Source organism: Tachyglossus aculeatus, chromosome 4 (genome assembly GCF_015852505.1).
Source record: "Tachyglossus aculeatus isolate mTacAcu1 chromosome 4, mTacAcu1.pri, whole genome shotgun sequence".
NCBI lineage: Eukaryota > Metazoa > Chordata > Mammalia > Monotremata > Tachyglossidae > Tachyglossus > Tachyglossus aculeatus.
In genome coordinates, this window is record NC_052069.1 from 78890475 (window position 1) to 78907031 (window position 16557).

The 16557-nt window shown below is 42.5% G+C and overlaps 1 non-coding gene across 1 annotated transcript; it reads right to left on the reverse strand.

The window, feature by feature from the left end:
• Positions 1-1059: 1059 nt before the first annotated feature.
• LOC119927771 lies at positions 1060-1197 on the reverse strand. Its single transcript, XR_005450743.1, has one exon. It is a non-coding gene; the product is annotated as a small nucleolar RNA SNORA7 (small nucleolar RNA).
• Positions 1198-16557: the final 15360 nt, after the last annotated feature.

Sequence of the window (16557 nt, forward strand, 5' to 3'; positions counted from 1 at the left end):
CTAAGGTCATGGGTTTTAATCCCAGGCTTAAATACAGTGCCTGGCATAAAGTAAGCACTGAACAAATTCCATAAAAAAAAGGCAGGCTGGGATAGAGGTTCCTCACTGACATGGAGGAAAACTAGTGCAAGATGAAGGCAATAGTAATGTATTTGCTCAGTTGTTGGGTGGATGATGATGATATTTGTTAAGCACTTACCATGTGCCAAGCACTGTTCTAACTGCTGGGGTAGATACAAGGTAATCAGGTTGTCCCATGTGGGGCGTACAGTCTTAATCCCCATTTTACAGCTGAGGTCACTGAGGCACAGAGAAATAAAGTGACTTGCCCAAAGTCATACAGCTGATACATGGCAGAGCTAGGATTAGAACCCATGACTTCTGACTCCCAAGCCTGTGCTCTTTCCACTAAGCCATGTTTCAGGGAGTGCTCTGCAGTGACTTAAATCCTGGCAGCTCATAGAGTATAGAGCATGCTGGGAGCAGGGACCCTGGAAATTTTGATGGCAAGGGTGGCATGTTTCTGGTGGATTCATCCGGCCATCTCAGGGATAGTACTACTAAGACCCAAACAATGACTCACTGGGAGCTGAAATGGCATAATCATAGAAAGAGTTGAATGGAGAAATTTCTCTCCCCTGAAAAAAATGCAGTGAATTGAAGTCTCAGAAGGTGTGGATAGTTGGGAGACTACAGCACTATGTAGGTCTCTTGGCTTGGAACAGTAATTGGCTAACTGTATTGGAGCAAAAACTGAGTAAAATATATGACAGCTAATTGGAGAAGTGTAAAGCGTGCCAGGGACTGTGAGTAACAGTGCATCAGTGCAGTTTTTGTTGTATTATGCTGGCGAGTCATGTCCGACCCATAGCGACACCATGGACATAGCTCTCCTAGAACGTCTCACCTCCATCTGCAATTGCTCTGGTAGTATATCCATAGAGTTTTCCTGGTAAAAATGGGGAAGCAGTTTACCATTGCCTCCTTCCGCGCAGTAAACCTGAGTCTCCACCCTTGACTCTCTCTCATGCCTATGTTGCCCAGCACAGGTGAGTTTTGACTTGTAGCAGATTGCCTTCCACTCGCTAGCCACTGCCCAAGCTAGGAATGGAATGGATATACCTTTGCTTGACTCTCCCTCCCGTAGTCGAGACTGAAGGAGTACTGGAAACTCTCCAGGAGTGATCCTGAGAGGTTATTCATTCAATCTTATTTATTGAGTGCTTACTGTGTGCAGAGCACTGTACTAAGCACTTGGGAAGTACAAGTTGGCAATATATACAGGCGGTCCCTACCCACGTTATCATTGCAGTACTGCATCAAAAGACAATGCATGCACTTGATGAGTAAGAAACTGCCAGTAATACATTGATCTCTCCTCTAGATTACAAACTTCGCAGGGGTAGGGATGATGTCAATTGAGAGTATTGTACTCTACTCTCTTAAATGTTCATAATTGACCAGCTCCACCTGTGCAAGCTAATCAAATCTATCCACCTATAAGGTTGTCTTTGACCCCAAATGACTATGGCATTTAATTCCATAAGGACAAATCTCAGTGCTCTGCACCTTATTGTGCTTCTTTCAAACTGATGGGCTCTGTAACCATAATAATTATGACAAATATTTAAAGCAGTAATGATGGATTCATATATGCCCATTAACCTGAAATGAGACTTTGAAACTGTAACTAGAAGCAGTGTGACTCAGTGGAAAGAGCATGGGCTTAGGAGTCAGGGGTCATGGGTTCAAATCCCATCTCCGCCACTTGTCAGCTGTGTGACTTTGGGCAAGTCACTTAACTTCTCTGTGCCTCAGTTACGTCAACTGTAAAATGGGGATTAAGACTGTGAGCCCCACGTGTGACAACCTGATCACCTTGTATCCTCCCCAGCACTTAGAACAGTGCTTGGCACATAGTAAGCACTTAACAAATGCTATCATTATTATTATGAGTCTTAGCAAAATTAGAAATGTGATTTCATAGTCACCAAGGCAGATATACAAAATATCCATGGATGGGTAGAAAAATTAGGACTATACAGTTGGTAATAATAATAATGGCATTTATTATTATTACCAACTCTATAGTATTGTACTTTTTCAAGCACTTACTGCAATGTTCTGCACACAGTATGCTCCCAAATATCAAAGGTGATTGTTTAAAAGCAGTTCTAGGCCATAAAGTATTTAAGCTGTGTGGAGACAACTATCCTTTTTTAATAGGAATTGCAACTTTTAGCACAGCCTATACTTCTGAAGACCTTTTTTATTATTCTCATCATTATTATTATTAAGCACCCTATAAAGTCTCCTTTTAAATAGCTGAGGATTTTACTATTTCAAAAAGCAAAGTAATATTGAGTTGATTCTCTTATTCCAAACTTGCATTATAATTTTCATGTTTTCTATGATAAGCCATTCTGTTTGAAAGTCAGACTTACTGAATGTATGTTTTCCTTACTCTTACATATACACAGAACAACATAGGCACCAAGCTGTTCACTTTGACTGTAAATGGGACTGGCATATTAAAAAAAACTTTTAAGTGTCCTGAAAATGTTCTGGCCACTGCCCACCTATGCCTCATTGTATTTATGTGTCCCAGTAATAATAATAATAATAATAATGATGGTATTTGTTAAGCACTTAGTATGTGCAAAGCACTGTTCTAAGCACTGGGAACAAGAGTGTCAGGGACAAGAGAGTGAGAGACGCACTGCACAAACTAACACCATAATAAGTTCCTTATTGCAAGTCCTTCATCATGAAGTGCTAGAACCAAGACTGATTCATCATTTTTATTGTTATTGTTATCTTTATTATTAGAGAAGCAGTGTGACTCAGTGGAAAGAACATGGGCTTTGGAGTCAGAGGTCATGGGTTCAAATCCCGGTTCTGCCAATTGTCAGCTGTGTGACTTTGGGCACGCCACTTAACTTCTCTGGGTCTCAGTGACCTCATCTGTAAAAGGAGGATGAAGACTGTGAGCCCCTTGTGGGACAACCTGATCACCTTGTATTCCCCACCACCACCGCCCGCCACCGCTTAGAATAGTGCTTTGCACATAGTAAGCCCTTAACAAATGGCATCATTAATTAATTAATATATAAATATAAATAAATAATTTTTTATAATAATATATAAATAATTGCATTCATTAGGTGTATATGTATATGTCAATCAAGTTCTAAGCACTGGGGTAGATGCAAGTTAATTAGGTTGGATACAGTCACTGTCCCACATGAGGCTCACAGTCTAAGTAGGAGGGAGAATCCCCATTTTACAGATGAAGGAACTAAGGCACAGAGGAGTTGTCCAAGGTCACACAGAAAAAAGTGGAGAAACCAAGATTAGAACCCACGTCCTCTCACCCCCAGACACAAGTTAAGCAAAAACTCCTCACTCTCGGCTTCAAGACTCTCCATCACCTCGCCCCCTCCTATCTCACCTCCCTTCTCTCCTTCTCCAGCCCAGCCCGCACCCTCCACTCCTCTGCCACTAAGCTCCTCACTGTACCTCGTTCTTGCCTGTCCCACCACCGCCCCCTGGCCTATGTCCTCCCCCTGGCCCCTGGCCTGGAATGCCCTCCCTCTGCATATCTGCCAAGCTAGCTCTCTTCCTCCCTTCAAAGCCCTACTGAGAGCTCACCTCCTCCAGGAGGCCTTCCCAGACTGAGCCCCCTTTTTCCTCTCCTCTTCTCCATCCCCCCGACACTACCTCCTTCCCCTCCCCACAGCACCTGTATATATGTTTGTAAAGATTTATCATTCTATTTATTTTACTTGTACATATTTACTATTCTATTTATTTTGTTAATGATGTGCATGTAGCTTTATTTCTATTTATTCTGATGACTGACACCTGTCCACATGTTTTGTTTTGTTGTCTGTCTCCCCCTTCTAGACTGTGAGCCAACTGTTGGGAAGGGACTGTCTCTATATGTTGCCAGCTTGTACTTCCTAAGTGCTTAGTACAGTGCTCTGCACACAGTAAGTGCTCAATAAATACAACTGAATGAAATGAATGAATGAAAGTTCTTTCAAACAGGCTACACTTGTCCTTCTTGACAGGAAATTATCATAATTATTCTACCATCCCCTATTTTTGGGTCATAGTCTTACACCCCCAAACAGAGTTCCAGTGGGAATAGAGTGATAGACATCATTACTGAGCACCTTGATCCCTCATCAGTTCTGATGGGATAGGATAATCAGAGAACAAATCAGTGAATTCTGGAGGGGTACTAGATGAAAGGAGTATAAGAAAACCATATCGGTTCTCAGACTTCTCCATCTGAGAGAAACCCAGTGTTTGAGTCCAAAGCGGGAGAGATGCATTATGGCCTAGTGGATATAGCACAGGCCTGTGTGTCAGAAAGACTTGTGTTTTAATTTCACCTCTACCACTTGTATGCTTTGGGCAAGTCATTTCACTTCTCTGTTCCTCAGTTACCTCATCTGTACAATGCAACCGGGACTATGTCCAACCTGGTTAGCTTGTAGCAACACCAGCATTTAGTACATTGATATACAGTGAGTTCTTAGCAAATACCATAGAAAAATTTAAAAAGTAAGCCATGATGTCCTTGATATCCAGGGTATTTCCAATGACTCCTTTGGCCAATGACTCCTTTGCCCCAGGGATGACCTGAGGTTGGAACAGACCTGTCCCTTGGCCCAGTCTCTCCAAACCTGTACTCTAAGGATCATCCCCAAACCAGATCATCCCCATTAAACTGTAAGCTCATTGTGGGCAGGGAATATGTCTGTTTATTGTTATATAGTACTCCCCTAAGCACTTAGTACAGTACTCTGCACACAGTAAGCTCTCAATAAATAAGGTTGAATGAATGAAACTAGTTTTCTGGGCTGTGATAGTGCCATGCTAGGCTAGCATACACATTTCATTAAATCATCAAATCATTCAATCAATCAATGGTATTTATTGAGCATGTGGATACATTCCCTGCCCACATGAACCTACAGTCCAGAGGGAGAGACATATCATGGGTTCTAATCCTGGCTCGGCCACTAGTCTGCTGTGTGACCTTGGACAAGTTGATAACTTCTGTGGGCCTCAGTTACCCTATCTGTAAAATGAGGATTGAGACTGGGAGTCCCATGTGGGACAGAGACTGTGTCCAACTTGAATTGCTTGTATCCACTCCAGCTCTTAGTACAGTGCCTGGCACATAGTAAGCACTTAACAAATACCATTATTATTATCGTTATTATAGATATTAACATGAATACAACGTTTACACTATATCATTTTTAGATATGAAAATAGGTGCTGTGGGGTTGAGACTGGGGCAAATACAAATGCTCAACGGTCACAGATCCAAATGTATGCACTGCATAGAAGGGATAGGGAGACAGGGAAAAGAGGCCTTTCATTCATTCAGTCAGTCATATTTATTGAGTGCTTACTTGTATAAACCACTTTATTAAGTGCTTGGAAGAGTACAATATAACAAAAAACAGATACATTCACTGCCCACAATGAGCTCACAGTCTAGAGGGAGAGACAGGCATTAATATACATACATAAATAAATAGATAAATAAATTACGGATATATACATGTGTGTTATGGGGACGGGAAGGAGGAGGAATGAAGGGAGCAGGTAATAGCAGCACAGAAGGGAGTGGGAATAGAAGAGAGGAGGGCTTAGTCAGGGAAGGCTTCTTGAAGGAGATGTGCCTTCAATAAGGCTTTGAAGTGGGGGAGAACAATTACCTGTCCGATATCGGAGAAGCAGCGTGGCTCAGTGGAAAGAGCAAGGGCTTTGGAGTCAGAGGTCATGGGTTCAAATCCCAGCTCTGCCAACTGTCAGCTGTATGACTTTGGGCAAGTCACTTAAATTCTCTGGGCCTAAATTACCTCATCTGTAAAATTGGGATTAAAACTGTGAGCCCCCCACGGGACAACCTGATCAAATTGTAACCTCCCCAGTGCTTAGAATAGTGCTTTGCACATAGTAAGCACTCAACAAATGCCATTATTATTATTATTATTATTATTATTATTATTATTTGAGGAAGGAGGGCGTTTCTGGCCAGAGGTAGGATGTGGACGATAGGTCGGCAGTGAGATAGACTAGATTGAGGTATATTGAGAAAGTTAGCATTAGAGGAATGAAGTGTGAGGGCTGCATTGCAGTAGGAGAGTAGCAAGGTGAGGTAAGAGGGGGCAAGGTGATTAAGCACTATAAAGCCAATGGTGAGGACTATTTGTTTGATGTGAACGTGGAGGGGCAATCACTGGAGTTTCTTGAGGAGTGGGGAAACATAATCTGAACTTTTCTGAAGGAAAATAATCCAGGAAGCAGAATGGAATATGGGCTGGAGTGGAGAAAGAAAGGAAGCAAGGAAATCAGCATGGAGGCTGATACAATAATCAAGGCAGTATAAAATAAATGCATGCATTAATGTGGTAGCAGTTTGGACGGAGAGAAAGGGGCGGATTTTGGTGAAGTCTTGAAGGTAGAACTGACAAGATTTAGTGATGGCCTGAATATGTGGGTTGAATGAGAGAGAGGAGTCAAGGATAATGTCATGGGTGTAAAGCTAGTGAAATGAGAAAGATGGTGGTGCCGGCAACAGTGATAGGAAAGTGAGTGGGAGGACAGGGTTTGGGTGGGAAGATAAAATTCATTCAATCATATTTATTGTGTACTTACTGTGTGCAGAGTATTGTACTAAGCGCTTGGGAAGTACAAGTCAGCAACATAAAGAGACGGTCCCTACCCAACAACAGGCTCACATGTTCAGTTTTGGCCATATTAAGTTTGAGGTGATGGGAGGATATCCAAATAGAGATATCTCTTGAAAGCAGGAGGAAATTCCTTCATTCATTCAATCGTATTTATTGAATGCTTACTGTATGCAGAACACTGTACTAAGCTCTTGGGAAGTACAAATCAGTAACATATAGAGAAGGTCCCTACCCAACAATGGGCTCACAGTCTAGAAGGGAGAGACAGACAACAAAACAAAACAAGTAGACCAGTGTCAATATAATCAGAATAAATAGCTATATACACATCATTGATAAAATAAATAGAGTAATATATCTGTACAAATATATACAAGTGCTGTGGAAAGAGTAAGGGGGTAGGGCAGTGGGAGGGATGGGGGCTGCTGGGGAGGGGAGGAGGAAATGAGAAAGGGGGGCTCAGTCTGGGAAGGCCTCCTGGAGGAGGTGAGCTCTCAGTAGGGCTTTGAAGGGAGGGAGAGAGCTAGTTTGGTGGATGTGTGGACAGAGGGCATTCAGGCCAGAGGTAGGACGTGGGCCAGGGGTCAATGGTGGGACAGACGAGAATGAGGCACAAAGAGGAGGTTAGTGGCAGAGGCGTGGAGTGTGTGGGCTGGGCTGTAGAAGGAGAGAAGGGAGGTGAGGTAGGAGGGGGCAAGGTGATGGAGAGCTTTGAAGCCAAGAGTGAGGAGTTTTTGCTTGATTTGAAGGTAGATAGGCAACCACTGGAGATTTTTGAAGAGGGGAGTTACATGCCCAGAGCATTTTTGTACAAAGATAATCCGGGCAGCAGAGTGAAGTATATACCGAAGCGAGAAGATACAGGAGGATGGGAGATAATAAAGGAGGCTGAAATGAAAGGAGGAGGAAATAAGAGACTGCAGAGAGGGAGAAAGATCAGGGCTAGAGATGTAGATTTAGGTGTCATCAGCATGGAGGTGATAGTTGAAGCCGTGTGACAGAATGAGTTTTCCAAGGGAGTGGGTGTAGATGGAGAAAAGAAGGCGACTTGGAACTGAACCTTGAGGAACAGCCACAGTTAGGTCATGGGAGGAAGAGGAGGAGCCTGCAAAAGACACTGAGAATAGTGGCCAGAGAGAATAGGAGGAGAACCAGAAGAGGAGAGTGTCATGAGATAGGACTTACTAGGGAAGACCTCTTGGAGAATTTATATTTCTTGTCAGCCTGGACAAATCTCCTTAGTAGTAGTAATGGTATTTATTGAGCACCTACTGAATGCAATATACTTTTTCAAAGTGCTTGGTGAAACACATCAGAGGGATCATGTCTCCTATCTCCACTGTATTTTCCCAAGCACAGAGTGAGTACTCAATAAATACTATAGATCGAATCAAAGAAAAAATCATACACTATGTAATTTCAAAGGCTAATGAAAAGGTTTTGTTCCTAGTCCTCTCCAGAACATTTCCAACTGGATGACCTTCTGACATCTTAAACCCAATATGGCTTAGTCAGCTCCATATGGCAGCCTTAGTATCACATTTGCTACTCTTTGTCATTTGCCTCCAAAATTCAGGCTGCTGTAGAAAATCAACAGTATTTTTTAAAGTATTTATTAAGTAATTACTATGTACCAGACACTGTTCTAAGTTCTGGGGTGGACACAAGGTAATCAGGTTAGACACAGTCCCTCTACCACATGGGGCTCACGGTTTTAATCCTCATTTCGTAGACAAAGTACCTAAGGCACAGAGAAGTGAAGTGATTTCCCCAAGGTCACACAGCAGACAAGTGGTGGAGCTAGGATTGGAACCCAGGTTCTTCTGACTCCCAGGACCATGCTGTATTCTAGTGATCATGCTGCTTCTCTAATTATTTGAGTATGTGTGCAGTGCACTAAAGTGCTTGGAGAGACATGATTCCTGACCTTTAGAAATTTAAACTCCAGTGGGGGAGTCAGACAATAATATAACTTCTGCTGGGTTTTCTTCCACAATACTTCCCAGAGACCCTCCTTCCTGTTCACCCTTACTACTTCTACCCCATCTAAGCCCTGATCAGCCCCCAGAACAATTGTTGCATTAGCCTTCTTACTTGTCTCCGTGAGTCCGGACTGCAAGCAGGAGAGACTCTTCAATTTATCCTACATTCTGCTATGGAAATCATCTTACAAAGTGACATTCTGAATTAATCACTCCCATCCTGTGCCCTAACTGAAAATGCCAGGCAAAGCAGGTTTATTTTTAAATAGAGACTGGCAACCCTGCCCTGCCTTTTGAATCACACTGTCTCCACTAATAATAATAGTAATAATGGTATTTGTTAAACACTTACTATGTGTCAATCACTTTTCTAAGCCTGGGGGTAGATATAAGTTAATCAGGTTAGACACAGTCCCCATTCCACATGGGGCTCACAGTCTAAGTAGGAGGAAGAACAGGTATGATCGTTGAGTCATAGAGCAGTTAAGTGACTTGCCCAGGGTCACACAACAGCTAAGTGGTAGTGCCCCCCCCAACATCTGGAACAGTGCCCCCCCGCCCATCCCCCCTGCCCTACCTCCTTCCCCTCCCCACAGCACCTGTATATATGCTTGTACATATTTATTACTCTATTTTACTTGTACATATTTACTATTCTATTTATTTTATTTTGTTAATATGTTTTGTTTTGTTGTCTGTCTCCCCCTTCTAGACTGTGAGCCCACTGTTGGGTAGGGACCGTCTCTATATGTTGCCAACTTGTACTTCCCAAGCGTTTAGTGCAGTGCTCTGCGCACAGTAAGCACTCAATGAACACGATTGAATGAATGAAAGAATGAATGAATGAATGGAAAGAGATTTCCTTAGCTTCAGAGTAACACCACATGTCTAATAAAATCACCATATACATGAATACATTCATTTTCTTTAGTTTGGATAACAGGATATCTGTGGAAGTTAACAAAGCCTTGCTAAACTGAGATAAACCACCTAAATGATAATAATAATTATTGTACTTATTAAGTGCTTACTATGTTTCAAGCACTGTTCTAAACTCTGGAGTAGATACAAGTTAGGTTGGACACAATGTCTGTCCCACATAGGGTTTACAATCTTAATCCCCATTTTTCAGATGAGGTAACTGAGGCCAAGAGAAGTGAAGTGACTTGCCCAAGGTCACAAAGCAGACATGCAGTTGAGCAGGAAATAGAACCCATGATCTTCTGACTCCCAGGCCCATGCTCTAACCACTAAGCCATGCTGCTTCTAAAGAACACTACCACTGCCAGTTCTTCTGCAGGAAGCTCCTTCATTATAATAATAATAATGATAATGATGTCATTTATTAAGTGCTTACTATGTGCAAAGCACTGTTCTAAGCGCTAGGGAGGTTACAAGGTGATCAGGTTGTCCCACAGGGGGCTCACAGTCTTAATCCCCATTTTTACAGATGAGTTAACTGAGGCACAGAGAAGTTAAGTGACTTGCCCAAAGTCACACAGCTGACAATTGGAGGAGCTAGGATTTGCACCCATGACCTCTGACTCCAAAGCCCATGCTCTTTCCACTGAGCGACTGAGTTGCTTCTGACAGTGATGCTATGTTGACCCCATATGGCTTGCTCCATAGTACTCAATCTATTTGCATGTATAGTCCAGAACTCAGACTAGCTGCTAGCAAAGGAATACAAACACACACACCTCAAGAATTGTCTCAGCAGCCAGGAGGACTGACCAGAAAGCAACAGGTGTTCTGGAAAACTACAGCAGCTGATTTTGGATTATCCGACTCTCTGAGGAGTGGAAAAAACAACAGCCTTATCATCTTAAAAGATCAATTTTGGAAATGCATATTTTGCATTGAAATTTTACACTCGGAGGCATAAGTGGAGAGGGTAGATTTTGAGCTGAGGTGGGAGTTCTTTTGAGACACCAGTGGGAAGGGTAGGAGAGTAAAGGGGAGAGCAGGAGGATGGAGGAGAGGTGCATGGGAGATTTTAGAGGGACACTGATGCAATTTTTATCAGTGAAGTAACTGGCAAGGTCATTAGGGAAAGTGATGGGGGGATGGAGGACAGGAAGTTTGAGGAGAGGTTTAAAAGTTGGAAACAGGTAATAGATCTTAGTTGCTTTAATACACAGGGCACGGAAAGAGTCCAGGCTTGGGAGTCGAAGGTCATGGGTTCTAATCCTGGCTCTGCCGTTTGTCAGCTGTGTGACTTTGGGCAAGTCACTTAGCTTCTCTGTGCCTCTGTTACCTCATCTGTAAAATGGGGATTAAGCCTGTGAGCCCCACGTGGGACAACCTGATAACCTTGCATCTATCCCAGTGCTTTGAACAGTGCTTGGCACATAGTAAGCACTTAATAAATACCATTTAAAAAAATTATGGTATTTGTTAAATTCTCATTATGTGATAAGCACTGTACTAAGAACTAGGGTAGATACAAGATAATCAAATCCCACATGGGATTCACAGTCTAAGAAGGAGGGAGAAAAGGTATTGGGTCCTGATTTAGCCAATGAGGGAGGCTTAGAGAAATTTAGTGACTTATTCAAGGTCACTCATCAGATAACTGGTAGAGCCGGGATTAGAACCCAGTTCCTCTGACCCCCAGGCCCATGCTTTTTACACAAAGCTGCACTACTTCCCTTCCTAAGCCCTATCTATCCTCATGCTCATTTCCTAAAAACCCCACCTCCTTCTAGCCCTGTGCTTAGAGTGAAATTTTGACAACCATGGTATATACTAATTTTTGCTTAACTGCTTACTTTTCTGCCAACTCTGTTGTGTTGTACTGTCCCAAGTGCTTAGTATGTTCTCTGCACATACTGTGTACTTAATAAATACCATCAATTGATTGACTTATATCTCTGTGGGATTTGACATATGATACTATTCAATGATCTCCTCAACACATGTTCCAGCATGGAGGATGACTCTATGAAGAATAGCCTACCTGCTGCCAACATATAACTTCATGTGAATCAAGTCTGTATGGCAGCTAGAGTCATGAAAAGCAGCCCAACTCCCAAATCTGAAGGCATGCCAGTTGAGATTTACAATCATGGAGGGATTGGGAATGGTAGTTACTCGTATGGATACTCCCTCCACATATGGGACTTTGATGAAATGCCACAGAATGTGCATGATGCCACCATTAAGACCATCTTCAGGATGCTTGGTCCCTTCCCTGTCACCAATAGAGTAAAGCAGGATTGTGAGCTAGATGTAGTCCTATTCAACCCCATCTATGCACCACTGCTCAAGGATGGCACAAGGAATCTTGAAGCTGATTCAGAATACCGAGAACATCACTGAAATCCCTTAAAACACTCATTCGAGAGCTCCTATATGCTGAATGCTGTGCTCTTAAAAGAAAACACTCAGGAAGGCTTGCAGATTCTGTGAGTTATTTCTTAGAAAAAACAAAGCTCTATTGATTGACAATTACCAGAAAGCTGTTGAGGTTAAGTAGCACTTAGCAATCTTCCATCCAACCAAGGCTTTCCATTGTTGTCACAGAGATAAATACTGTTACTGCACTGTCCATTTATGGAAAGATTTAGAAAAAAGTAGAACACCAAATCAAGAAGGCTTCAATAGAACCTTTAAGATATGGGGTTGCCTTTTATGAAAATTCGTGTCTCATAGCAGAATTTGGTCCTACCTTCTTATAATGCAGAACTTTTCATTTAATGACTGAGAAAACAAAATATTTTTCATAATTCTTTTAGAAATATTTAATCATTGGACATATCTGTGGAGTCAGAGGTCATGGGTTCGAATCCCAGCTCCACCACATGTCTGCTGTGTGACCTTGGGCAAGTCACTTAACTTCTCTGAGCCTCAGTTCCCTCATCTGTAAAATGGGGATTAAGATTGTGAGCCCCCGGTGGGACAACTTGATCACCTTGTATCCCCCCCAGCGCTTAGAACAGTGCTCTGCTCATAGTAAGCGCTTAACAAATGCCATCATCATCATCATATCTTGTGTCATCTATGCATTTGTATCTATGCCCTTTAGGCACTTGATAGTGTACCCACCCTTAGCCTCACAGCACTTATGTACATACCTATAATTGATTTTAATATCTGTCTCCTTTAGACTGTAAGATCCTTGTAGATAGGGATCATATTTGCCAGCCCTTGTTGTATTGCACTTTTTCCAGCAACAGTGTTCTGGACGTAGTAAGGGCTCAGTAAATACCAATGATTAGTTAACAGGCCCAAATTCTACAAGAACTGATCCTAATACAAACTTCACACTGAGCTTTTCTGTCCAAAACGGTTTTCCTCATCTTCCCACCCCAACTTTGTCCTCTCTCTGCCTTTCCCATCACTGTAGACAGTACCACCATTCTCCCTGTCTCAGAAACCCATAACCTTGGCTTTATCCTTGATTTATCTCTCTTATTCAACCCAAATATTCAATGTGTCACTAAATACTGTCAATTCTATCTTTACAACAGTGCTAAAATCCACTCTTTCTTCTCCAACTGAATTGACGCCATGTTAATCTAAGCACTTGCCCTATGCCTTCTTGATTCCTGCAATAACCTTCTGGCTGACCTCTCTGCTCCCGGTATCTCCCCACTCCAGTCCATAATTCATTAACCTGTCCCGAATATATTTCTATGAATCCATTCAGTCCATGTTTCCCCACCCCTCAAGAATCTCCAGTGGTTGCCCATCCACCTCAACATCAAACAGAAACTCCTTGACTTGTCACCTTTATTCTTAACTCACTGATTTCCTACTACAACCTAGCTTGCTCACTTAGCTTCTCTAATTCCAACCTACTCACTGTGCCTCAGTCTTGCCTATCTCATTGCCAACCCCTTAACCACATCCTACCTCATGTCTGGAACTCTCTTTCATATCAAACAATTATTTTCCCCACCTACAAAACCCTATTAAAATTTCATCTCCTCCAAGATGGCTTCCCCAACTAAGCCCTCATTTTTTTTTCTCCCACTCCCTTCTGCATTCCTCTTGCTCTTGATTTTGTATTCTTTCTTACCCACACTCTCAGCCCACAGCACTTATATACAAATCTGTAATTCATTTATTTATGCTAATGTCTGTCTCCCCCTCTAGACTGTAAGCTCCTTGTGGGCAGGGAACATTTCTACCAACTTTTTTTATATTGTACTTTTCCAAGGATTTAGTACAGGCTTTATAACACAGTAAGTACTCAATAAATATTATTGATTGATATTCATTCATTCAATTACATTTATTGAGTGCTTACTGTGTGCAGAGCACTGTAATAAGCACTTGGGAAGTACAAATCAGCGACATATAGAGACGGTCCCTACCCAACAACAGGCTCACAGTCTAGAAGGGGGAGACAGACAACAAAGCAAAACATGTAGACAGGTATCAAAATCATCAGAACGAATTGAATTATAGCTATATGCACATCATTAACAAAATAAATAGAATAGTAAATATGTACAAGTAAAATAAATAGAGTAATAAATCTACAAATATATACAAGTGCTGTGGGGAGGGGAAGGAGATAGGGCGGGGGGATGGGGAGGAGGAGAGGAAAAAGGGGGCTCAGTCTGGGAAGGCCTCCTGGAGGAGGAGAGCTTTCAGTAGGGCTTTGAAGGGAGGAAGAGAGCTAGCTTGGCAGATGTGTGGAGGGAGGGCATTCCAGGCCAGGGGAAGGACGTAGGCTGGGGGTCAATGGCGGGAAAGGCAAGAACGAGGCACATTGAGGAGGTCAGCTGCAGAGGAGTGGAGGGTGCAGGCTGGGCTGTAGAAGGAGAGAAGGGAGGTGAGGTAGGAGGGGCAAGGTGATGGAGAGCCTTGAAGCCGAGAGTGAGGAGATTTTGCTTAATTCAAAGGTTGACAGGCAGCCACTAGAGATTTTTGAGGAGGGGAGTAACATACCCAGAGCATTTCTGTACAAAGATAATCTGGGCAGCAGAGTGAAGTATAGACTGAAGTGGGGAGAGACAAGAGGATGGGAGATCAGAGAGGAGGCTAATGCAGTAATAAAGTCGAGATAGGATGAGAGATTGAACCAGCAAGGTAGTGGTTTGAATGGAGGGGAAAGGGCGGATCTTGACGATGTTGTGGAGGTGAGACTGAGACAGTGGGAAAGGAAGTCTGCATTGTAACAAAACACTTCATGACTCACTCTTGAAAGTTGATTTCTACTATAGTTAAATTGAAAATAATTTTACAGTACACATTTCTGAAAGGAAATAGAAATTCAACTAATCACTCTGAAAGAAGGAAAAACACTTAGATTTAAAAAGAATTTTAATTTCTTTAAAAAAAACTCAAAAATGTTACAGTAAGTAATGATATTTCTTATCCATTTAACTCAGAGTGACATAGATGAATTGCTCTGAACAGTTCTTTCCAAGAACACTATTCTCTCAACCCCTGCTCTTCTCATATGCCACAGCAGTGTGGTCTAGTGGAAAGAGCATAGGTCGAGGAGTCGCAGGACCTGGGTTCTAATTCCAACTCTCTCACTTGTCTGCTTTGTGACTTTGGGCAAGTCATTTGACTTCTCTGTGTCTCAGACACCTCATCTGTAATAATAATAATAATGATAATGCTATTTGTTAAGCACTTACTATGTGCCAAGCTCTGTTCTAAGAGCTGGGGTAGATATAAGGTAATCAGGTTGTCCCACATGGGGCTCACAGGTCTTACTCCCCATTTTACAGATGAGGTAACTGAGGCACAAAGAAGTTAACTGACTTGCCCGAGGTCACACAGTAGACAAGTGATGGAGCCGAGATTAGAATCTGTAGAATGGTATTTAAGACTATGAGCCCAACAAGTGACATGAACTGAGTCCAACATGATTATCTTGTCTCTATTCCAGTGCTTAGTTTAGTGCCTTGCACATAATAAGCCCTTAATAAATACCATTTTAAAATGTCACTAAAAAAATGCTGAGGCCATTTCAGGATACCCTGGAATGTATTCCACAACAATTAAGAAAGCTTTGCCTTCTGTTATAAAAATATCACCCACCTCTCAAAAAACATTTAGACTATTTCACAAGGACCTGTTTCTACCACTCAAAAGCAGCATGCTTATTTGGCAAACCTCAGAGTTCTTTCATCTAAAAATTGCCATCTCAACCTGGAAGGCTACAATTACCATCTCATTTATTCATTCACTCATTCATTTGTATTTATTGAGCACTTACTGTGTGCAGAGCACTATACTAAGTGCTTGGGAAGTACAAATCAGCAACAAATAGAGACGGTCCCTATGCAACAACAGGCTTACTGTCTAGAACGGGGAGACAGACAACAAAACAAGTAGACAGGTGTCAATACCATAAGGATAAATAGACTTATAACTATACACACATCAGCAATAAATTAAATACAGTAATAAATATGTACAAATATACACAAGTGCTGTGGGGAGGGGAAGATGGTAGGGCAGAAGGGGGGGGTGGGGGTGATGGGGAGGGGAGGAGGAGCAGGGGAAAATGGGGGGCTCAGTCTGGGATGGTTTCCTGAAGGAAGTGAGCTTTGAGTAGGGCTTTGAAGGGAGGCAGAGAGCTGGTTGGGTGGATGTGTAGAGGGAGGGCATTTCAGGCCAGAGGTAGGATGTGGCCCAGGGGTCGATGGTGGGACAGGCAAGAACAAGGCACAGTGAGGAGGTTAGCGGCAAAGGAGCAGAGTGTGAGGGCTGGGCTGTAGAAGGAGAGAGGGGAGGTTAGTAGGAGGGGGCGAGGTGATGGAGAGATTTGCAGCCGAGAGTGTGGAGTTTTTGCTTCATGCAAAAGTTGATAGGCAACCACTGGAGATTTTTGAGGAGGGGGGTGACGTGCCCAGAGCATTTCTGTACAAAGATAAACTGGGCAGCAA